Genomic DNA, 24342 nt, shown 5'->3' with positions numbered 1-24342 from the left:
CAGATGCCCGAACCACCTCATCTGGCTCCTCTCGATGTGGAGGAGCAGCGGCTTTACGTTGAGCTCCTCCCGGATGGCAGAGCTTCTCACCCTATCTCTAAGGGAGAGCCCCGCCACCCGGCGGAGGAAACTCATTTCGGCCGCTTGTACCCGTGATCTTATCCTTTCGGTCATGACCCAAAGCTCATGACCATAGGTGAGGATGGGAACGTAGATCGACCGGTAAATTGAGAGCTTTGCCTTCCGGCTCAGCTCCTTCTTCACCACAACGGATCGATACAACGTCCGCATTACTGAAGACGCCGCACCGATCCGCCTGTCGATCTCACGATCCACTCTTCCCCCACTCGTGAACAAGACTCCTAGGTACTTGAACTCCTCCACTTGGGGCAGGGTCTCCTCCCCAACCCGGAGATGGCACTCCACCCTTTTCCGGGCGAGAACCATGGACTCGGACTTGGAGGTGCTGATTCTCATTCCGGTCGCTTCACACTCGGCTGCGAACCGATCCAGTGAGAGCTGAAGATCCCGGCCAGATGAAGCCATCAGGACTACATCATCTGCAAAAAGCAGAGACCTAATCCCGTGGCCACCAAACCGGAACCCCTCAACGCCTTGACTGCGCCTAGAAATTCTGTCCATAAAAGTTATGAACAGAATCGGTGACAAACGACAGCCTTGGCGGAGTCCAACCCTCACTGGAAACGTGTCCGACTTACTGCCAGCAATGCGGACCAAGCTCTGACACTGATCATACAGGGAGCGGACTGCCACAATAAGACATTCCGATACCCCATACTCTCTGAGCACTCCCCACAGGACTTCCCGAGGGACACGGTCGAATGCCTTCTCCAAGTCCACAAAGCACATGTAGACTGGTTGGGCAAACTCCCATGCACCCTCAAGAACCCTGCCGAGAGTATAGAGCTGGTCCACAGTTCCACGACCAGGACGAAAACCACACTGTTCCTCCTGAATCCGAGGTTCGACTATCCGGCGAAGCCTCCTCTCCAGTACACCTGAATAAACCTTACCGGGAAGGCTGAGGAGTGTGATCCCACGATAGTTGGAACACACCCTCCGGTCCCCCTTCTTAAAGAGAGGGACCACCACCCCGGTCTGCCAATCCAGAGGTACCGCCCCCGATGTCCACGCGATGCTGCAGAGTCTTGTCAACCAAGACAGCCCCACAGCATCCAGAGCCTTAAGGAACTCCGGGCGGGTCTCATCCACCCCCGGGGCCTTGCCGCCGAGGAGCTTTTTAACTACCTCAGCGACCTCAGCCCCAGAAATAGGAGAGTCCACTACAGATTCCCCAGGCACCGCTTCCTCAAAGAAAGACGTGTTGGTGGGATTGAGGAGGTCTTCGAAGTATTCCCTCCACCGATCCACAACATCCGCAGTCGAAGTCAGCAGAACCTCATCCGCACCATACACGGTGTTGATAGTGCACTGCTTCCCCTTCCTGAGGCGCCGTATGGTGGTCCAGAATCGCTTCGAAGCCGTCCGGAAGTCGTTTTCCATGGCTTCCCCGAACTCTTCCCATGTCCGAGTTTTTGCCTCCGCGACCGCTAAAGCTGCACACCGCTTGGCCCGTCGGTACCCGTCCACTGCCTCCGGAGTCCTATGAGCCAAAAGAACCCGATAGGACTCCTTCTTCAGCTTGACGGCATCCCTCACTGCTGGTGTCCACCAACGGGTTCTGGGATTACCGCCACGACAGGCACCAACAACCTTGCGGCCACAGCTCCAATCAGCCGCCTCGACAATAGAGGTTCGGACTCAATGTCCCGCACCTCCCTCGTGACATGTTCAAAGTTCTCCCGGAGGTGTGAATTGAAACTCTCTCTGACAGGAGACTCTGCCAGACGTTCCCAGCAGACCCTCACAATGCGCTTGGGCCTGCCAGGTCTGTCCGGCATCCTCCCCCACCATCGCAGCCAACTCACCACCAGGTGGTGATCGGTAGAAAGCTCCGCCCCTCTCTTCACCCGAGTGTCCAAAACATAAGGTCGCAAATCCGATGACACAACTACAAAGTCGATCATGGAACTGCGGCCTAGGGTGTCCTGGTGCCAAGTGCACATATGGACACCCTTATGTTTGAACATGGTGTTTGTTATCGACAAACTGTGACGAGCACAAAAGTCCAATAACAAAACACCACTCGGGTTTAGATCCGGGCGACCATTCTTCCCAATCACGCCTCTCCAGGTTTCACTGTCGTTGCCAACATGAGCGTTGAAGTCTCCCAGTAGGACAAGGGAATCACCCGGAGGAGCACTTTCCAGTACTCCCTCGAGTGTACCCAAAAAGGGTGGGTATTCTGAACTGCTGTTTGGTGCGTAAGCACAAACAACAGTCAGGACCCGTCCCCCCACCCGAAGGCGAAGGGAAGCTACCCTCTCGTCCACTGGGTTGAACTCAAACGTACAGGCTTTGAGCCGGGGGGCAACCAGAATTGCCACCCCAGCCTGTCGCCTCTCACTGCCGGCAACGCCAGAGTGGAAGAGGGTCCAGTCCCTCTCGAGAGAACTGGTTCTAGAGCCCTTGCTGTGCGTCGAGGTGAGTCCGACTATATCCAGCCGGAACTTCTCTACCTCGCGCACTAGCTCAGGCTCCTTCCCCCCCAGTGAGGTGACGTTCCACGTCCCAAGAGCTAGCTTCTGTAGCCGAGGATCGGACCGCCAAGTGCCCTGCCTTCGGCTGCCGCCCAGCTCACAATGCACCCGACCTCTATGGCCCCTCCTATGAGTGGTGAGCCCATTGGAGGGATGACCCACGTTGCCTCTTCGGGCTGTGCCCGGCCGGGCCCCATGGGAACAGGCCCGACCACCAGGCGCTCGCCATCGTGCCCCAACTCCGGGCCTGGCTCCAGAGGTTTCATGTATCGTTTCGACACATTGCAAAACTGTATTGATACTGTGTCAATACTGTTTCACTAAATACTGACATCTGCTGGACATTAAAAATCCCTACAGGCAGCCTATAGACCGACTCAACTGACACTGATTTTAGAATAGAATAGAATAGAATAGAATGGACTAGAATAGAAAGTACTTTATTGATCCCTGGGAGAAATTCAGCACCACAGTTCGCTCACAATAGACAATAATTATGATATATAATATAGCATATATTATATTTATAATATATGAATAGTATAAATATATTCTACATTCAAGTGCAGTCAAGAAGGAACATATGCATTATACAGTCTGATGGCTGTCGATATGAAGGACCTCCTGTGTCGTTCCGTGTTGCATTTAGGGAGTCTGAGCCTTCCACTGAACGTGCTCATTCTCTCCGCAAAATCTGAGTGTAGTGGGTGGGAGGTGTTGTCCATAAAGGCTAGGAGTTTTTCTAGACTTCTCCTCTCTGACACCACCGCCAGAGAGTCCAGCCCCACTCCCACCACGTTACTGGCCTTCTCTACCAACTTGTCCAGTCTGTTTGCGTCCCTCACCCTCAGCCCGCTGCCCCAGCAGGCCACGACGTACAAGAAGGCGCCCGCCACCACCGACTCATAGAACATCTTCAACATCTTTGTACAGACGTTGAAAGATCCTAGCCTCCTGAGGAAGTAGAGGCGGCTCTGTCCCGTCTTGTAGAGGACCTCAGCGTGTTTTGACCCATTCAGCTTGTTGTCCGTGTGTACTCCGAGGTATTTATAATCCTCTACCATCGACCCCCCTGATGGAAACAGGGGTCGCCGGAGTACTCCTCCTCCTTCCCAGGTCCACAACCAGCTCTTTGGTCTTCGTCACATTAAGCTGGAGGTGGTTCTTTCCACACCATGTGACCAAGTCCTCCACCATTTTTATGACCTAGTATGTACAATAATATAAACCAAATCATTGTATTTCATTTAGGATTATTTCATATTTTCATTTAAATAAAATATTTTTATGTTTTTTAGATACAGATAGATACAGGTCTCTGCTTTTTGCAGATGATGTGGTCCTGTTGGCTTCATCTGGCCGGGATCTTCAGCTCTCACTGGATCGGTTCGCAGCCGAGTGTGAAGCGGCCGGAATGAGAATTAGCACCTACAAATCCGAGTCCACGGTTCTCTCCCGGAAAAGGGTGGAGTGCTATCTCCGGGTTGGGGAGGAGACCCTGCCCCAAGTGGAGGAGTTCAAGTACCTAGGAGTCTTGTTTACGAGTGGGGGAAGAGTGGATCGTGAGATCGACAGGCGGATCGGTGCGGCGTCTTCAGTAATGCGGACGTTGTACCGATCCGTTGTGGTGAAGAAGGAGCTGAGCCGGAAGGCAAAGCTCTCAATTTACCGGTCGATCTACGTTCCCACCCTCACCTATGGTCATGAGCTCTGGGTCATGACCGAAAGGATAAGATCACGGGTACAAGCGGCCGAAATGAGTTTCCTCCGCTGTGTGGCGGGGCTCTCCCTTAGAGATAGGGTGAGAAGCTCTGTCATCCGGGAGGAACTCAAAGTAAAGCCGCTGCTCCTCCACATCAAGAGGAGCCAGATGAGGTGGTTCGGGCATCTGGTCAGGATGCCTCCCGAGGGATGTGTTTAGGGCACGTCCAACCGGTAGGAGGCCACGGGGAAGACCCAGGACACGTAGGGAAGACTATGTCTCCCGGCTGGCCTGGGAATGCCTCGGGATCCCCCGGGAAGAGCTAGATGAAGTGGCTGGGGAGAGGGAAGTCTGGGCTTCCCTGCTTGGGCTGCTGCCCCCGTGACCCGACCTCGGATAAGCGGAAGAAGATGGATGGATGGATGGATAGATACAGTCAATAAATGATGTGATCGTGATTGATTTATTGATTGAAACTTTTATTAGTAGATTGCACAGTACAGTACATATTCCGTACAATTGACCACTAAATGGTAACACCCAAATAAGTTTTTCAACGTGTATGAATCGGGGTCCAAGTTAATCAATTCATGGTAAAAAGGTAATAGGTTTGAGCTGGACTTGAACAAGTGCCCTAAGGAACTCAGCATGGACAACTACAGTACTCCACTCTACCAACTGAGCTATCTAATAAATTGTTTGCTACCGCTTTTAAATGTAACCAATAGGATGTTTGTGTGGGTGGGACAATGCTGTAAAGTTTGAGAGAACAGGATGAAACGACAAGGAAATGAAAACAAATACCTTTTTTTCCGATATATGATCAAAATATTCCCACACGGTGGAAATGATTTCTGACGACGATAAATGACGAATGACCAACGACAGAAGTGCGGCGAATCTTGCACTGGCAGCAGCATCTCGTTGACAAATGCACTTCCTTATAAACACAGGGTGGCGCACGGGTGCCAGTGCGACAAAGTTCGCGTATCGGTCACGTGACCAAAACAGCTCATGATTGGTCACGTGACTTTCTAAGAGCGGTACGCGCACCGACACAGAGTTTTGCTCTATGAGCTCGACGCATGCATCGCTGTTGCCAGACCCATCACTAGTCACAATTCTGGACATCAATTATTAGCTTGCTGCAAATGTCTGAACTTGCTTCATTTATATTCAGCAACCAGTAGCAGTAATAGTTCAGGACGTTACCGCTACATTAAGTAAAAAAACTGCCTCACTGGAACGCGAGTTGTTTATAGGGAAGCAACAATAATACAAAAATTGCCAGTGTTAAAATGTGTGCACACAAATATTGACAAATCCAATGCATTGGTGACTATTTGACTTGACTGGCGCGTGGGTTGACTTTTCCAAACGGAGGAGGAGGGAGCACACACCTGCGCTGACGAACATAAACAGCCACAGGAGGACAGTGTGGCTCAACGTGACAATGATGGGCAAGGGGTTGAGGGGTTGAGGAGAAAAAAAGTGTGGTAAAAATGACACCCAAGGCTCTGGGTCACAAAATTGAAAGTTTGCAGGGGGAAAGAAAATTAAAGTTGTAAAGACTCTCAATGCTGAAGGAGGGGGTCATTGTCGTGTTAAATGACGAAACACGTTCACATGAGCTAAAGGAGGAATTGAACAGGTTTATGGATTTATATCATGCGACCAGAAAAGTGCACCAAACTTTGTTGTCTCTGTTGCCAGATGATGAGTATACTAAACATGAGACATGGTACAAAGCAATCATGTTGAATTTTGATGGTTTTATTGACAAAGTTGACAGGTTTATGTATTCTCAAAATGATGATGACAATGATGATGAGGTTGAACATGAGGTCACATTAAAAACCAAGAGTGTAAGTGGAACCTAGCAAATACCTTTCACATAAAACACTCAAGATGGTAGAGAATGGCTTCTATCTATCGACCTCTGGGTTATGGGGGCAGCATGCTTCTGCTGCGCCACTCTGCTAACTGTATATGCTTCCTAGCTTTATGGAGGCGTAGATTGAAATACTATTGCTTAGGGACAAGCAGTAGAAAATTGATTGATGTTTTCCTGGTGAGAAACTTGTCTGTTTTCTGAGACGGAAATAATTTTTCCTTGTCAAATAGAACTAATGCACCCCAAAGAAGAGGTGTTTGTTTCTTCCGCAGAACTGGACTTCCAACAGTTGAGGTACCGACACTGTGGACTTAAAAAGATTAAATGCTGACAAACTTGTCAGTAAGAAAAGGTTCAAATCCCTTCTAATCTTTTACATATATTCTTGGTTTCAAATTAATCCCATCCATCCATCCATTTTCTAATGCTTATTCCCTATAATGTCGCTGGGGGCGCTGGTGCCTATCTCAGCTACAATCAAGGGTAAGGCAGGGTAGACCCTGGACAAGTCGCCACCTCATCGCAGGGCCAACACAGATAGACAGACAACATTCACACTCACATTCACACACTAGGGACCATTTATCCGCAAAACTGAATTTGAGTCACTAACTCTAATAAACAATTTTCCCTTTTTGATATTTTGTTATGCATCCTAATTTCGAGGAATGCAACAAACGGTAGTAAAGTACTTTAATATCTGTAGGACTGTGCAGTATCTCCGGCACCAAGCAATACAACATTACGGGACTCTCGCTACTATATTGGATCCACTATGGACTGGACTCTCACTGTTATGTTGGTTCCACTATGGACTGGAATTTCATAATATCATGTAAGACCCGCTCGACATCCATTGCTTTCGGTTTCCCCTGGGGAGGGAGAAAGGGGGTCCATTTATGCGGTCCTCTCCAAGGTTTCTCATAGTCACTGTCACCGACGTCCCACTGGGGTGAGTTTTCCTTGCTCGTATGTGGGCTCTGTACCGCGGATGTCATTGTGGCTTGTGCAGCCCTTTGAGACACTTGTGATTTAGGGTTACATAAAAAAACATTGATTGATTGATACAATTTTCAGAGAGGGATACTGTGGTCACTGCTCAAGGTTGAAGAAGATGTTTACTGATGAAAATAAGAGGAACCAAAATCACCTCCCCGTCAGGGAATCGAACCCTGGTCTTCCGCGTGACAGGCGGAGATACTGTCCACTATACTAACGAGGACTGCATTTGCTAGTGTTTTGTAAAGGACAAGGAAACGATCCAAGCCTATCCCTGCCACGCCACAACCAAAGTGATCCCATGTCATGTTTGCCGTCTCATAATGCCGATAAATTGATCATCTATAACACATTTATGGCGGTTGTGTGGCCGAGTGGTCTAAGGCGCTGGGTTTAGGCTCCAGTCTCTCAGGAAGCGTGGGTTCAAATCCCAACACAGCCATTTCTGTTCTGGTAACCCACTTGCTTCTTTCCTGACCTAAGCAATTAGATCTAGCTTGGTCCTCATTTGGAATGCTCAGGAAAACTTGTGGAAATCAGGCCAAAACATGGGCTTGAGAGTTCTTTACGCTAGGAATGTGATCAAAAAGAACACAACCCGGGGCGAGAATGTGTGCAGCAGTCCAAATACAACATAAAATGAGTGAAAGTGTAAATATACCATGTTTTATCACCTAAATAATTTTTTTACGTATGCAGATTACAAAGGCTTTTGATCTGACTTTCCCACACAGTTATAAGGATGAAGCCCCAGGATAGTGAAAAAGGTAGACTTTCCAAAAGAGAAGTGGATTCAGAAAGGTTCATGGCATCTGTGCCAGAAACAAAAATGCAAAAATGTATTCATCTTCAACATCAATTATTCAATATAGCAAAGGACAGTTTTGTTTCATTGACTTGGTATGGCTAAAAGGTGGATATGTATGTTTTTGTCAACCTTTCTTCTGAAAATCTGCACCCCTACCGTAGACATTCAGGCCACTTGTATTTGTTCCTGTATTCGGATCACACCGCAGTGACGTATCGCTGGTCGGCACGGAGCGACTTGCAGGAGGGAGATGGCCTGTCTGGTGACATTGTGTGGAAACAACAACCTCACCCTCAACACAGACTACACCAAGGAGTCAAAAGAGGACATGAGAAAGGAACGTCTGTTCGCTCTTGTTAGAGTTGTATACTTTTTCCAAGCCCAAGTCCATATTCCTGCAGGAGTTTCCTAAGACACAAAAGTTCCCGCTCAAAGACTTTTGCCAAACACATTTCTGACTTTGTACAACTGACATGGTGTGGGGGCTTCGTGCATCCGTCAAAAAGGCAGGCAGAAGGCAAGTGTCTGGACTAGTTGTGATCTCCATGGTGGTCTAGTGGATAGGTTTCGGCGCTCTCACTGTTGCGGCCCGGGTTCAATTCCCGTTCAGGGAAACACTGTCTACCCTGTCTGTGAGCAATTAATTTATTTTCCATTTCATGTTTATGCTCATTAGATGCAGAACTTTAACATTGACATTTTCAAAAAAGGCAACACGAAAATGGTTAGACTGTTCTTCGGCGTGAAGTCTGCACAATGGGTGTTCTTATCATGACGTGAAAACCAACAGTGTAAGTGGAGCCTCGCGGATTCCTTTCACCTTAAACACTCAAGATAGAGGATAGATTCGATCTATCAACCTCTGGATTATGGGGGGAGCACGCTTCTGCTGCACCTCTCTGCTAACTGTATATGCTCCCTAGCTTTATGGAGATGTAGAGTTAAATACTATCGCTTAGGGACAAGCAGTAGAAAATGGATGGATGGATGTTTTCCTGGTGAGAAACTTGTCTGTTTCCTGAGGCGAAAATAATTTGTCCTTGTCAAATAGAACTAATGCACCCCAAAGTAGAGGCGTTTGTTTCTTTTGCAGAACTGAACTTCCAACAGTAGAAGTACCGACACTGTGGACTTAACAAGATTAAATGTTGACAAATGTGTCAGTAAGAAAAGGTTCAAATCCCATCTAATCTTTTACATGAATTCTTGGTTTCAAATTAATCCGCAAAACTGAATTTGAGTCACTGACTCTAATAAACAATTTTTCCTTTTTGAAAACTTGTTACGCATTCTAATTTTGAGGAATGCAACAAACGGTAGTTAAGTATTATGATATCTGTAGGACTGTGCAGTATATCCGGGTCATCAACATCATCAACATTTTCAGAGGGGCCGCAGCTCAAGGTTGAACAATCAATCAATCAATCAATCAACCAACCACTGTATTTTGGGCTTCTGCCGAGTGGGGGCGAACTCTTCACTCTGCCACTCATTCACAGACTTTCAAGCTGCTTTAACAAAAACTTTTGACCCGGTGTCCTCCAGCCGAGAAGGCACAAGAGTTAAGCAATTTAAAGCAGGGTAGCGGCTCTGTGTGCGACTACGCACACAGAGCCGGTAAACGGTAAATGGGTTGTACTTGTATAGCGCTTTTCTACACCTTTTTAAGGAGCCCAAAGTGCTTTGATAGTATTTCCACATTCGCCCATTCACTCACACATTCACACACTGACGGTGGGAGCTGCCATGCAAGGCGCTCACCAGGACCCATCAGGAGCAAGGGTGAAGTGTCTTGCCCAAGGACACAACGGACGTGACTAGGATGGTAGAAGGTGGAGATTTAACCAGTAACCCTCAAATTTCTGGCAGGGCCACTCTACCAACTTTGCCACGCCGTCCCCAACCTACCAGACAACCTAGATTTCCTCATCTCACTCGCCATCCGGATGGACAACCGACTAGCCCAGCTCAAATGACAGCGAGGAGGAGGACCGGCTGCGGCAGGAAGAACCACCCATCCTTTTGCACCTAGCGGGGCATCCAATCAGCGTTCACCCCCGGAGCTATGTCCTCACCTCCGCACTCACCTGAAGGAGGAGCCCATGCAGCTAGGGAGAGCCCGACTGACCCCAGAGGAGCAATGCAGGCGGCTGATGGAGGGGAGATGTTTTTACTGTGCAGAGAGCGGCCATCTTGTCATTTCGTGTCCAACCAAGGGATCCCAGGTGGCGAATCACGTTCCGGCGGTACCTCAGATGCCACGCACTCTCACTAAGGTCATGTTAACGCATCTCACGGCCACAGATCTAGAGTTTAATAGACTCTGGGGAAGACGCCAGTCTGATGGACTGGGGTTTAGCTTGATATCCAGATAACTGGCTGTGCATGACTCTGTGAAATGTTTGACTGCGATCTAGAGTTTAATAGACTCTGGGGAAGACGCCAGTCTGATGGACTGGGGTTTAGCTAAGAGACTATGACTCAAGTCAGAACCGCTAGCTAAACCCATTAGGGCTAGGTCTTTCAACGGTAAGGAGCTTTTCACTATCTCACACATCAGTTAACCTAACCAAATGAACATTGACTGCCATCAGGAAAAGATTTGTCCGTACTTAACTACTTCACCCTCCCATTCTCTGATCTTGGGGCATCCATGGCTGTACCAGCATAATCCTTGAGTTAACTGGAAAACAGGGAAGATCAGTGAATGGGGAAGGGAATGCACCAAGAACTGTGTTTTTTCTACTGTCCAGGGAAAACGTGTCAAGGAAATTAATCCTTTTTCTGCCAATTCTGCCACGGACTCTAAATTTCCGGACCTGAAGTCTGTTCCTTCTTGTTATCACCACCTGCGACAAGTCTTCAGCAAGACAAAAGCCCTGTCACTTCCGCCCCACCAATCCTACGACTGTGCCATCGCCCTGCTTCCCGGTGCCACTATTCCCAAGGGGCGTCTGTACTCCGTCTCTGGTCCAGAAAGGACTGCCATGAACGATTACATATCGGCATCACAAGAAGCTGGCTTGATTCGCCCGTCATCATCGCCAGCAGGAGCAAGGTACTTCTTTGTGAAGAAGAAAGACGGGTCGTTAAAACCCTGCATTAATTACAGCCCACTGAATGACATTACCATCAAGAACTGTTACCCTCTTCCCCTCATGTCTTCTGTCTTCGACCAACTCCAACAGGTAAAAATATTCACCAAACTGGATCAACGCAACAATACCATCTGGTTTGAATTAGAGAGGGAGACGAGTGGAAGACCGGATTCAACACACACAGTGGCCACTATGAATACAGGGTCATGCCCCTTGGACTCACCAATGCTCCCGCCGTGTTCCAAGCCATTATCAATGAAGTTCTAAGAGACTTCCTGGACCATCTTGTGAATGTCTACCTTGACGATATATTGATTTATTCACCTGACAGTGACACTCACCAAGTCCATGTAACTCAATAAATCAATCAATGTTTATTTATATAGCCCTAAATCGCAAGTGTCTCAAAGGACTGCACAAACCACTACGACATCCTCGGAAGAACCCACATAAGGGCAAGGAACCCCCCCCCACTAGGGGACCGAAAGCAATGGATGTCGAGCGGGTCTAACATGATTCTGTGAAAGTTCAATCCATAGTGGATCCAACACAGTCGTGAGAGTTCCGTCCACAGGAAACCATCCCAATGAGATTCAGTTCCATGATGTCGTTCAAACAGAACGTCGCTTTAATAGATCGTTTAACATTAGACATCAGGGGAGCAAACACATTATGAATCAGGGAGGGTAATACACCAGTGATCGTATAGTGGTTAGTACTCTTTGTTGTGGCAACAGCAACCCCGGTTCAAATCCGGGTCATGAAACTTTACCCTTTAAACTGCTTTTTTTTAAGCAAAGTTATTTTACACCTTAAGACTTAATTATTAGCCCCCTAAAAACTTTTGAAAATTTCTGAAATATCTGCCGAATGTTTGCAATAATCATAAAATTCTCAGTAGTAAAACATTCTTCAGAAGCATTTTGGTACATTTTTCAGAGACCCTGAAATGCTCAGTCATGGAGTGTAAGACATTCTTTAGACTAGGCTTTGAGACCCCTTGAAAAGGCCTCCTTCTACCCCTCAAAAGTCACCAATAGGGCAGACCTTGGTTACATTTGGATAAGTGAACCCAAAAATCATTCATATAGCTGAAGTAGCTCAGTTGGGAGAGCGTCAGACTGAAGATCTGAAGGTCCCTGGTTCGACCCCGGGTTTCAGCACAACTCTGTGAACTTCTCAATCAATTCTTATTACTAATAAGCCTTCTGTGGCTCTTACAATATTGAAATGGTCTCCCTGACCTGCCAGCCTTGCTGGTGGAATCCTAGCAACAGTTGTTACAAACCTTTCCTCCATTTTCAATTTGGACAACCGTTACGTGGTTTAACAGTGTATCGTTCCTTAAGCCAATGTTTGGTCTTTAACTGACCCTTACATTGGGCAGTTTCAAACACAAATTTGATGCCCTAGGGGTATTTCTTGGACTGTATAACTTGAAACTGAGAGTAATAAAGCTGGGCTCAGTGTGATGTGAGGGTGCATCCAACACACCTACAGCAAAAGATTAACCACAACTTTCATACAGATACATCCATCCATCCATTTTCTACCACTCATTCCCTTTCGGGGTCGCAGGGGGCGCTGGCGCCAATCTCAGCTACAATCGGGCGGAAGGCAGGGTACACCCTGGACAAGTCGCCACCTTATCGCAGGGCCAACACAGATAGACAGACAACATTCACACTCATTCACACACTAGGGCCAATTTAGCGTTGCCAATCAACCTATCCCCAGGTGCATGTCTTTGGAAGTGGGAGGAAGCCGGAGTACCCGGAGGGAACCCACGCATTCACGGGGAGAACATGCAAACTCCACACAGAAAGATCCCGAGCCTGGATTTGAACCCAGGACTGCAGGAACTTCATATTGTGAGGCAGACGCACTAACCCCTCTGCCACATACACTGTCTAACAATTTATGTTTAAGGTATTGAGGTTAAACCTTCAGATGATCACATTTTAAACCTCTCCCACCAGAGCTTAAGAAGATGGGAGGGATGTTTTTGGATTTCAGTTTTTCAAATGAAATAGAGAAAAAACAATAGCTGTTGAAAACTATAAATACAGTTGAAATAAAGGTTAAAATGACTGCTGCAGTGTGGCAGAAGGATATCTTTGGAGAAATGTAAGGAGGTTAGCATGAGTTGCATCATCAGGGACTTGAACCCTGGACCCTCAGATTAAAAGTCTGATGCTCTGCTGACTGAGCTACCCAGGCCCTTCTCAATGCTGATTTGCCCAACATCTGAGAGAACAGCAATATTGTCAATCTCAGGTGAAAGTGAATTAGTCAGCATGTTCAGTGACAACCTGGGAACTGTCAAAGCTCAAGTTCGCCAATTGTTTGAATCCAAAGCTCATTTTTGACAGCAATGCCAGTTTTAAATCGTCATCAACAAAGAAAGTTTTGCTCGAAAAAGAAGCTCCTCTCCCGAAGTTGCCAACTCTGAGCTGGATTAGATTTAGACTTCCTTTTTATTGTCATTCAAATTTGAACTTTACAGTACAAATAAGAACGGAATTGTGTTGCATTAGCTCTTAGTAGTGCAGGATAAAAGAAAAAGCAATAGGGTGCAGATATAAATAAATAGATTACTGTACAGATAAATACATTGCACTTTTTCATATGCATCCATGTTTATGGATGTATGTTATATTGTCTTTTTTATTCCAGCAAGTTAATCCATTTTGGGGGGAGTTGATGGGATAATTTATTTATGATGCGTTCTAGAGTCTTACGGCCTGAGGGAAGAAGCTGTTACAGAACCTGGAGGTTCTGCTACGCAGGATGCGGAAACTCTTCCTAGAGACCAGCAGTGAAAACAGTCTTTGGTGGGGGTGGAAGGAGTCTTTGCAGATATTCTGAGCCCTGGTCAGGCAGCAGCTTTTTGCGATCTCCTGGATAGGAGGAAGAGGAGTCCTGATAATCTTTTCCGTCGTCCTCACCACTCTCTGGAGAGACTTCCAGTCTGAGGCATTGCAGGCTCCAGTCCAGACAGTGGTTCAACTTGGATGCTCCCCAGAATTTTGCCAGAAGCATTTTACTTCAATTTTTAGTGGAGGTTAGCTGCAACAGGTAGAGCTGGTGAAGGCCCAGGCAGCGACAAATAGAAGGTCACTAGATTTTAAAGTCCAACATAAGCAGTCAGTAAAGCCCTGTTTTGGTAGCAAGCCTAATGTAAACTGTGTGTTCCTTTGGCGTAAGATGTGTACAATATACAAGCTGTACTACAGTAAAACAGTTCTTTATGTAGGACTACTGGCACAATGAATAACGCGTCTGACCACAGATCAGATGATTCTAGGCTCAACTCCTGGCTAGCTTGTTGGTTTTCGTTAGTTGAACTGAAACAAAATTCAGTGCCATTTCTTCAAGAGTTTTTTTTTTTTATCTCTCTCTAACTGGAACATGCATTTTTTATTTTTTATTTTTGGGATTAGTTAACAGCTGTTATTGTGTAGTGTTTAGTACTCTGTGTTGTGGCCGCAGCAACGCTTGTTCGAATCCGGGTCATAGCACTTTACCCCTTCTTCCAGCTGTTTGATGATGATTTTTGAAAAAAAGAGGTATCTTGTTCCCTCTGGTAAGTGGTTGAACAAGATGTGAAACCAACCAGGTACTCTGGCAAAATTAAAAATATCAATTTTATGTCAGTACAGTATTGGCCTTGATGCATAATTTAATATGACTGATGTGTGCTTTGTGCTGTTACTTTATCCTTTGGTAAAAATGCATTATAAGCTCAGTCAATCGATCAATACTTTCTTTATTTTCTTTCTTTCTTTAGTTTATTTTGAACATGAACATACTTACAACACAATAAATCAAACAATTTTATACCATTTCACATTACATCATGTCCAAAAAAGAGTAGGAAGAAGCAAAGTTTATTTAATCCTACCCCTTTCCCACTTCAGAGGGTTTACAAATATATACATTCATTTACTGACTTTTTTTTTATACTAAATTAGTAAAATTATATATGTGAATGAGTAATAAAACCGTTTTCTAATATGTAATTAATTAATTCAGTCATTGTTAGCATACTGAGATGAAGAATATCTTATTTCCAATAAGGTTGAAAGTGTTTCTCATAATTCTTCTTCTTTGTACTTTGTAAGCACTATTAATTTGAACAACCTCATAAACTGGGTCATATCAGTACAACGTATGGATTGGCCCCAGGTTTCATCACAATCTTGTGTTCTTTTTAACCAGTTGTTTTTACTAATACGCCTCATGTGGGTCTTACACTATTGAAATGGACTCCCTGACCTGCCAGCCTTAATGGCGGAATCTTGCGCTAAAGTGGATTAAAGACATCTTTTTGGTTTTAGTTTTTCAAATCACCATTAAACTTGGGTCCCCAAGGCATTTGGCTCGAACTTGTGGGGATAATCCAAGTTAAATCCAGCTCAAAGTTGCCAACTTCGGGAAACAAGTTTCTTTTTTGGTCAAAACCTTCTCACTTGATGACGATGTAAGATTGGCTTAATTGTCAATAATGAGGTTTGTGTTCAGGCAATTGGCGAGTTTGGGCTTTGACAGTTCCCAGCTTGTCACTGAACATCCTAACTAATTCACTTGCATCTGTTTGCCAATATGGCTGTTCTCTTAGACATTGGGCAAATCAGTATTGAAAAGAGCTTGGGTAGCTCAGTCGGCAGAGCATCAGACTTTTAATCTGAGGGTCCAGGGTTCAAGTCCCTGTTCAGGCAACTGAGGCTAACCTCTTTACATTTCTTAAAAGACGTCCCTTTCCTCCGCTGCAGCCTTCCTTGTAACCTGTTCTTAATTTGAGTAGTTTTCAACAGTGATTGGTTATTAGTTTATCCCCTGATAAAATTGCATTATAAGCTCAGTCAATCGATCAATACATTGTTGTCTTTGTTATAAACAACATTAATACATAACACAAACATTTTATGAAGCATACTTCATCTACACTTAAAGACTTAATTATTTGTCCGCAAATTTTTTTTGAACATTTGTGAAAAATCTGCCAAATGTTTGCAGTAAAACTTGTTGGTTGTAAAACTTTCTTCAAAAGCATTTTGCTTAATTTTTTACAGACCCTGAAATGCTCAGTCATGGAGCATCAGACATTATTTTTAAGTTCCCGCGATTCAAGTACCTGTAATAGGCTCTAAACTCACCAAGCAAAGGCCTCTTTCCAGCCCTTAATAGTCAACAACAGGGCAACATTTGGTTACATTTGAAAAAGTTAACGCTAAACAGAATGTGTTGGCTTAAATAGCTCAGTTGGGAGGGTGTTTGACTAAAGATCTGAAGGTCCCTGGTTTAACCCCGGGTTTCAGCACAACTATGGGTTCTTCTTAACCACTTCATTTTACTAAGGACACTTCTGTGGTTCTTACTCTAATGAAGTGATCGGCCAGCCATGCTGGCGGAATCCTGGCATCAGTTGTCATACACCTTTCCGTTATTTGTTTTTTGGACAATTGTTACGTTTTTTAACGGGATGGTCCCTTAAGCCAATGTCTGGTCTTTAACTGAATCTTACAACCTTACATCAACTGCCATAGCCTGGAAGTCTGCCCGCTTCATTCTGGCCTTCTTTTGGCTATAGCCCGGGCCTCTGTTACACTTAGCTCGACTGTCAAACTACTACACCCTGGGTATCTGGATTTAAAATCATCCCTCAGAACTGCTGGCACGGCTTGTCAGCCATGAGAGTGGCTTAAATTTTCTTCTGGACCTTTCACTTCACTTCCTCAATTCATACAGCTGTTAAGGTTCCTATTTTGTGTCCACCTCAAGTCACAAGACACAATTTTTATTCTTTATTGTTTGACTAATCATACTTCCAAATATCCCTGCCAAGGTGGGGCAGCAAGGTGGACATAACCATGTGAGTAGAGTGACCATCTTCAGAGAATGTGCCGGACAATTTTAGACAAACCAACCTTCTCTCCGGCGCCTTTGGAACAAAACAACATTGGAAGACTGTGCCCTTTAAAACGGAAGAGCCGAGTTAACTTGTCCCTTTATCAGGATTCTTTGGCTGTCTTGTGGTAGTTGACTTCTGGACCATAACCCACCAAAAACAGCCCAACAGAGGACTTCACAAATGAAGGTAAAATACTTGTTTTGCTTTTGGTTGACTGGTAATTCTAATATATTTTGGAATTGAGAGTTGTTGCCGTCTTGCGCAGGAGTTCAGCTAAGTATTATTCAGTGTGTGTAAAATGTTTAAAGAATGTTTGTAGAGTAAGTTTACACATAGTAATACACCAACACACACACGGTTAGGGAAAAACAATAAGTATCCAACCAAGGTGATATCCTAACTGAATGCAATAAGACCTAAACGGTAGGCCGGCATGCTCGAAACCCACCTGTCTTATAGAGACAGTAATCCATAGAGGCCAAGGTCCTAGCGATAATGGTTTTGAATGGATGTCCTCAGGATGTAAAACATTATTTTTTTTCTTTTTGAATGACATCACATAAAAATATAACAGGTAATCCTTAAAGGTAGACTTGAACCAGCTCCCTTAGGATTTCAGCATGAGCAACTATAGTCTCCCGCTCTGCCAACTGAGCTATCAAAGGGTCTTGTAAGACCCACGCTTCTATTCAATTTATTACAATTTAGATAACTCTTGATCTGCACACATGTAATTATTTGTCATAATGGAAGCATCAGCTCAAATAAGTTTTACACATTAAATACAGGATACTACAGGACTGCTGCAGAGGGGCAAACGGGACGCCTTTGCAGAAATGTAAATAAGTTAAAAATGGCCATCTGAACACAGACTTCAACCCTGGACCCTCAGATTAGAATTCTGAAGCTCTGCTGACTGAGCTACCCAGGATCTTTCTAATGTTTTTTTTGCCGAACATCTGAGAGAATAACCATATTGGCAAACACAGATAAAAGTGAAATAATTAGGATGTTCAAGCAGGGAAATGTCAAAGCTCATGCTCACCAATTGCTTAAACACAAACCTCATTATTGACAGTTAAGCCAGTTTTACATTGTCATCAACAAAGAAGGTTTCAACCAATAAAGAAGCTCCTCTCCCGAAGTTGCCAACTCTAAGCTAGATTTAAGTCGGGTGCTTCCCAGAATTTTGCCAAAAGCATTAAACTGAATTTTTTTTAGAGACCCTGAAATGCTCAGTCATGGAGTGGAGGACATTATTTTTGAGTTCAAGGGATTCAAGTACCTGTTCTACTGACCAATTCGAGGCTCAGTGATGGCCATGGAAAGGACTTCTTCCAGCCCTCAAAAGATACCACCAGGTTAGACCTTGGTTCCATTTGAAAAAGTGAACCCAAGACGGGTTTGTAAATCTCAAATAGCTCTGTTGGGAGAACGTCAGACTGAAGGGTTGAAGGTCCTTTGTACTACCAGGGGCGTCGCCAGACATATTTCAGTGGGGCATGTGCCCCACTGTTGATCTGCAGTGCCCCAGTAAAAATTTCACCAATAAAAAAAAACGCTTCAGAGTTTTAAGTCTACATAACATAGACAACAGTGCACATACTACTTAGTATGGTAATTGATCGCTACTGTATTCACTCCACGAAACAGTGAGCACATGGCTACTTAACATGGTAATTTATTCACATGTGGATCGGGACGTTGAGAGAGAGAGAGAGAGAGAGATAGAGAGAGAGAGAGAGAGAGAGAGAGAGAGAGAGGATTCAAATCACTGCGTGAGGTAGGTGACGTTAGCCAACAACAATTTGTTAATTACAATATTTTGATTTTGATTTGACTCAAACTGTAACTCCTAGATGGATTTAAGAAAGTTATTCGCCCGCAGCAGAGAACAAGCGAGGAATGGGAGATGTAAGTGAAGTCCTAGCTAGCAAGGCAACATCATTGTCTTAAGTTGATGCTAAGTTAGCTAACGTTATTCCTTGTATCAAGACAAACATATTCATTTGCTGTACGAGCTGTCGGGGGAATTTCCAATGAACATGAAACATAATGTTGGTTATTGTCTGCTGGTTCTGCATCAATGATGATTTGGAGTTAGCATGTGTGAGTTGAGTGCTTCTCACATGTTTTATCTTCAGGAAGAAAAACATTTTTCCATATCATCAAGTCGTGAGCCAAATTTTTAAATCATTCAAGTTTATTTCACAGAAAAATAGCACAGTAGACTTGTCTTGTTAATCGGTGTGACTTTGACTAAAATAATTTTGTTTTGTCACGAGAAAAATGGCTACAGCTAAAGCATCTGGTTTTGTTTCCAGAAAAAATAGTAACATTTCTGTATTTTTTTCAGAAAGATGGCTGAAAATATCGGGTTTTGTTGCCCCATTTAGATTTGTTTTAAATATATTTCCATGTTTGTCCTGAGTCCTCCTCCAACTTATTAGTCGGTTTGCCTTTTGCTAAAATACTCACTATTAGTCACTAGAAAAAAGGCTAAAATAATCTGGTTTTGTTGCCACAATTTGATTTTTTTCTCCCTAAACTTTTTTTTTTTCATGCACACATCTGACTGCGACTCACTGAAAATGACACACAATCCACTTTTATGTCAGGAGCCAGCAGTTGGGAACCACTGGTCAACTGTATAACAGTTACTGTAATATTTCCATGTCTGTCCAGAGTGATTGACCACTTTGCAAAAATGAAAACGAAACGTTACAGTTTACTTCTCAGAAAATGATTCCCTGAACAGACACAAGACAGTTGTTCATTTATTCTACTACCGTGGTTTTATTGTTTTGTGTATATTTTATAGTTTTGTGTATCTGAAATAGGATTAGCCACATTGCCATAAATGGAAATTAAATAATATAAAAGAACCCAGAGATGTAGGGGTGCTTTATTTTATGTTTTACTTTTGTTGATGTTAAATTTGCAGATGATTACTGCAATATATATTTAAAAAAGATTCATTGCACTTCCTTTTTGCTTTTACCAGTAGCAGTTTAGAAGTCTGGAGTAAAAAAGTGCACAAGTAGGTCAAATGCATTAGTTAATTTCAGGTGGTTAATCAAAGATCCATACAACATAATCTGATATGATTTCATAGTTTAAAGCACTATTTATGTATTTTTTATGATAAATAAGTGCTAAAAATATTTTTGCTTGCGCGCTTTGCACGCTCACATGAATTATTTGTGCCCCAGGTATGCCCCAGTACAGTATTAGGTCTAGTGACGGCCCTGGGTACTACCCCGGGTTTCATCACAACTCTGTGTTCTCTTTAACCAATTGTTTTTACTAATAAACCTCCTGTGGCTCTTACACTACTGAAATGGTGTCCCTGACCTGCCAACCTTGCTATTGGAATCCTAACATCAGTTGTCACACACCTTTCCATCCATCTTCATCCGCTTTTCCAGAATCGGGTCGCTGGGAACACACCTTTCCCTCATTTTTAATTTAGACACGTTACGTTGTTTAATGGTGTATTGTCCCTTAAGCTAATGTTTGGTCTTAAACTGACCCTTACATTACTTTAAACTGAGAGTAATAAAGCTGGGCTCAGTGTGACGTGAAGGTGCATCCAACACACCTACAGCAAAAGATTTACCACAAGTGTTTCATTCAGGTACACTGTCTAATAATTGGAGTTTCTGGTAATGCTTTTAAACCTTCACAGTGTGAATACAAACTTTTTTGTTCTGCCGCCGCCCACACTTCTCCTAAACCTATCACCGGGCTGAGTTCATCTTTCCGTGGCCAATCACGTAACTGGATCCGTTTTTTCAAACACCTATCAAATACAATTCCAGCTTTTGTCTGCCCAATCACAGCACAAAGTTAGTTTTTTAGCATCTCTTGTGTACTGTAGAAGCTGGTTCTTCCATTATTTCATGTTATTACACATGTCTGCAACTCTGTCCAATGGTTAATTAGATTTTAATCAATTGAATTCCTAAATGAAAAACTACCAGCTGGACCTTCAGTATCTCACTTTGTAGAGCGAAGGACTGTAATTGCTGATGCTGACATCCTTAGGTTGCTGGTCCAATTCTGGCTCCAAGGATTCTTTCACTATTTTTTTGTGATGTCATTGAAAAAAGAATCATCATGTCCTATATCCTAAATATGTTCAATGAGACAGAAATTTCCCCAGAACATTAGGTATTAGCACACTGAATGAGATTTTCTGACATGATGTCGTTCAAACAGAATGTTGCTTGAGCAGATCGTTTAACATTAGACATCAGGAGAGAAAACAATTTATCAATCAGAGAAGGTTGCTACAGCCGTGATCGTATAGTGGTTAGTACTCTGTGTTGTGGCCGCAGCAACCCCGGTTCGAATCCGGGTCACGGCACTTTACCCTTTCTTCAAACTGCCTTTTTTTATGATGATTTTTGAAAAATAGGTATCTTGTTCCCTATGGTAAGTGGTTGAATAAGATGTGAAACCATATCTTGGTAGTAAAACATTCTTCAGAAGCATTGCGCTTAATATTTTAGGGACCCGAATATGCTCAGTCATGGAGCGTAAGTCATTCTTTTTGAGCTTCCGGGAATCAAGTTCTGCTGACCAATACTAGGCTCTGAGAACCTATGGAAAGGCCTCCTTCCAGACCTTAAAAGTCAACAATAGGGCAGACTTTGGTTACATTTGAAAAAGTGAACCCAAAAGGAATTTAAATGGCTGGAATAGCTCAGTTGGGAGAGTGGCAGACTAAATCTCTGAAGGCCCTGGTACGACCCATGGTTTCAGCCCACCCCTGTGTTCTTCTTAACCAGTTGTTTTTACTGTTAAGCCTTCTGTGGCTCTCACAATACAAAACTGGTCTCTCTGCAGCCTGGGTCTCTGGATTTACAATCATCCCTCAGAACGGCTGGCACGGCTTGTCAGCCATGTGATTCCCTTTAACTTTCTTCTGGACCTTTCCTTTCACTTCCCAGATTCATACAGCTGTTATGGTTCCTATTTTGTGCAACCTTAAGACACAAGACATTATTTAGATTCTTTATTGTTTGTCTGAACAAACTTTCAAATAACCCTGCCAAGGAAGGGCAGCAAGGTAGACAAAAGCATATTAGATTTTAGCTTAAGATTTAGATTTATTGGTCCCCGTTGGGGAAATTCATTTTCACTGGCGTACATTTAAATAGACATTACACGTCACAAACAAAAATAACAAAGGCATCATACATGACCAACACATTTACAGGCTTGTCAGACGGGTCGGCAGGGCCTGCTGTTTAGGGAGAATATAGCTGCAAGGATAAGGCTTTTCCTGAGGCGGGCCCTCCGGAATTTGATAGTTCTGTACCTACACCCTAATGGTAGTGGGATGATGTATTGGTGTAGTGGGTGAGTCATATTGTGTTTACCAGTCGAATGATGGACCTCTGGTTTGGATCTGAGATGTTGGGTGTGGGTAGGCCGAAGATTTTAGCTGCTATGTTTGTAATGCGTGTGATTTTGTTCGGTTGGTTACAAAAAGCATAGTGAAAAAACATGTGAAACAGTACAGAAGGATGTCAACAATGCTTTGGTACAGTAATAACAGGAGGTGAGATGCAAGGTATAGTCCTTTAAGTTTGCCGGTGCCTGACAGTCTTTGTTGACTTCTTTTTTGAATGTCCGAGGTGTGTTGATCAAAGGTGAGTTTATTGTCCAAGGTTACGCCCAGGTATTTAAACGTGTCAACTGTTTTAACTGTTTGTGTGTTCATGATGATGGGGTGCTGAGGTGAGGGGGGGTTGAAACACATTTCTCCTGTTTTATTGACATTGATATCCAGATAACTGGCTGTGCATGACTCTGTGAAATGTTTGACTGTGTTATGATAGTTTAACCAACTGCTTGCAGTCGTTTGGTGAAGAAGTTGTGGGTGAGGTGGATCAGCTGAGGGGGGATGTTGAGATGGTGTAGTTTCCGGATCAGTAGATGCTTCTGTAGGGAGTTGAAGGCGGAGCTGAAATCCACAAAGAGGATCCTGGCAAAGTTGCCTGGAAAGTCCCGATGCTGGAGGAGGAGATGCAGCAGGCAGGCCACAGCAGGCCCTGTAGGCAAATTGGAGGGGGTCCAGGTGTGGTGTGACAACTGGAAAGATGATATGGAGCAGCAGTTTCTCCAGGCACTTCATAATTATGGATGTGAGGGCTATGAGGCAGTAGTGGTTGAGTTCTGTGGGTCTGGATTTATTCAGTACTGGGATGATAGTTGCAGTTTGCCAAAATGTGGGTATTGTTGCAGTCTGGTAGCATTGACAGAAGACAAAGTGTAGGATAGGGGAGAGCTCCATGGCAGTCCCTGATCACACTGGCTCTAATGCCATAAGGCCCTGGTGCCTTGCCTGGCTTGCAGCGGCTCGGCTGTTGCCATACTTCCTCCTATGTGAAGGATGCCTTTTACTCGGGGTCTGGTGATGGGAGGGCTCTCAGCAGATCCTGGCACTCTGGTGAGAAGTCCAAATTATCAAAACGGGTAAAACATGTGTTCAGGTCTTTAGAGAGGGTTTCTGGGTCACTGACAGTGCATGATGATTTTGGTCCGCATCTTGTCAGGGTTTTCACCTACTGAAAGGCCTGCTTGGTGTTCATGCTGCTGAATTCAGTTTCCAGTTTGTTTTTGTACTTCAGTTTTGCTCTAAGTACCTCGTTTTTTAAATTCCTATTTGTTGCCTTGAAGCTGGCCCAGTCGTGTTGCCTGAAGGATTTATGTTTTTCTCTCAGGCTCTGTTTTAATTGTGGGGTAATCCAAGGTTTGAAATTGGGATCGATATTTATTGTTTTGGTCGGTTTTGTGAAGCTGATGCGGAATTTGATGTAGTCTGTAATGACAGAGACTCTGCCATTCAGACTACCATCAAAAATGGCCCAGTCAGTACAAGCTAAGGAGCATTGGAGTTGAGTGGTGGCGTCGTCCATCCACTGGGGGGCACTGCTGCAGTGTGGTTTGTGGGGCTTTAGTTCCTGTTTGTATGACGGAAGTGAACAGATGACGTTGTGGTCAGCGGCTCTGAGTGGAATGTGTGAACAGGCACGGAAGTATATGAGTCGAATGACCATCTTCAGAGAATGTGCCGGACATTTTTAGACAACTTGGCCTTCTCTCCAGCGCTATTAGAACAAAACGATATTAGATGACTTCGCCCTTTAAAACGGAAGAGCCGAGCTAACTTTTCCCGTTACTGATTCTTTGGCTGTCTTGCAGTAGTTGACTCCCGGACCAGAACCAAAATCTGCCAATTGCATGCAATACTCATAACATTCTTCAATGGCATGGCCTCATTTTGGTATATTTT

The 24342-nt window shown here is 44.3% G+C and overlaps 3 protein-coding genes and 5 non-coding genes across 8 annotated transcripts in view; 6 read left to right on the top strand and 2 right to left on the bottom strand.

The window, feature by feature from the left end:
- The window catches only part of LOC133545305 (gastrula zinc finger protein XlCGF26.1-like), a 371250-nt gene that overhangs the window by 114258 nt on the left and 232650 nt on the right, over positions 1-24342 (bottom strand). The window lies entirely within an intron of this gene.
- Positions 1-24342, top strand: part of LOC133545354 (zinc finger protein 33A-like) — a 333514-nt gene that overhangs the window by 104011 nt on the left and 205161 nt on the right. The gene's annotated exons all lie outside the window — the stretch shown is intronic.
- The window catches only part of LOC133545341 (gastrula zinc finger protein XlCGF57.1-like), a 100839-nt gene that overhangs the window by 48992 nt on the left and 27505 nt on the right, over positions 1-24342 (top strand). The gene's annotated exons all lie outside the window — the stretch shown is intronic.
- trnad-guc (transfer RNA aspartic acid (anticodon GUC)) lies at positions 7368-7439 on the bottom strand. The gene has a single exon. It is a non-coding gene; the product is annotated as a tRNA-Asp (tRNA).
- Positions 7577-7658, top strand: trnal-uag (transfer RNA leucine (anticodon UAG)). The gene has a single exon. It is a non-coding gene; the product is annotated as a tRNA-Leu (tRNA).
- On the top strand, positions 12213-12285 carry trnaf-gaa (transfer RNA phenylalanine (anticodon GAA)). The gene has a single exon. It is a non-coding gene; the product is annotated as a tRNA-Phe (tRNA).
- trnak-uuu (transfer RNA lysine (anticodon UUU)) lies at positions 15771-15843 on the top strand. The gene has a single exon. It is a non-coding gene; the product is annotated as a tRNA-Lys (tRNA).
- trnah-gug (transfer RNA histidin (anticodon GUG)) lies at positions 21334-21405 on the top strand. Its single transcript has one exon. It is a non-coding gene; the product is annotated as a tRNA-His (tRNA).

Source organism: Nerophis ophidion, linkage group LG28, assembly GCF_033978795.1.
Source record: "Nerophis ophidion isolate RoL-2023_Sa linkage group LG28, RoL_Noph_v1.0, whole genome shotgun sequence".
NCBI classification, from domain to species: Eukaryota; Metazoa; Chordata; class Actinopteri; order Syngnathiformes; family Syngnathidae; genus Nerophis; species Nerophis ophidion.
This window is presented reverse-complemented; position numbering and strand designations above follow the sequence as displayed.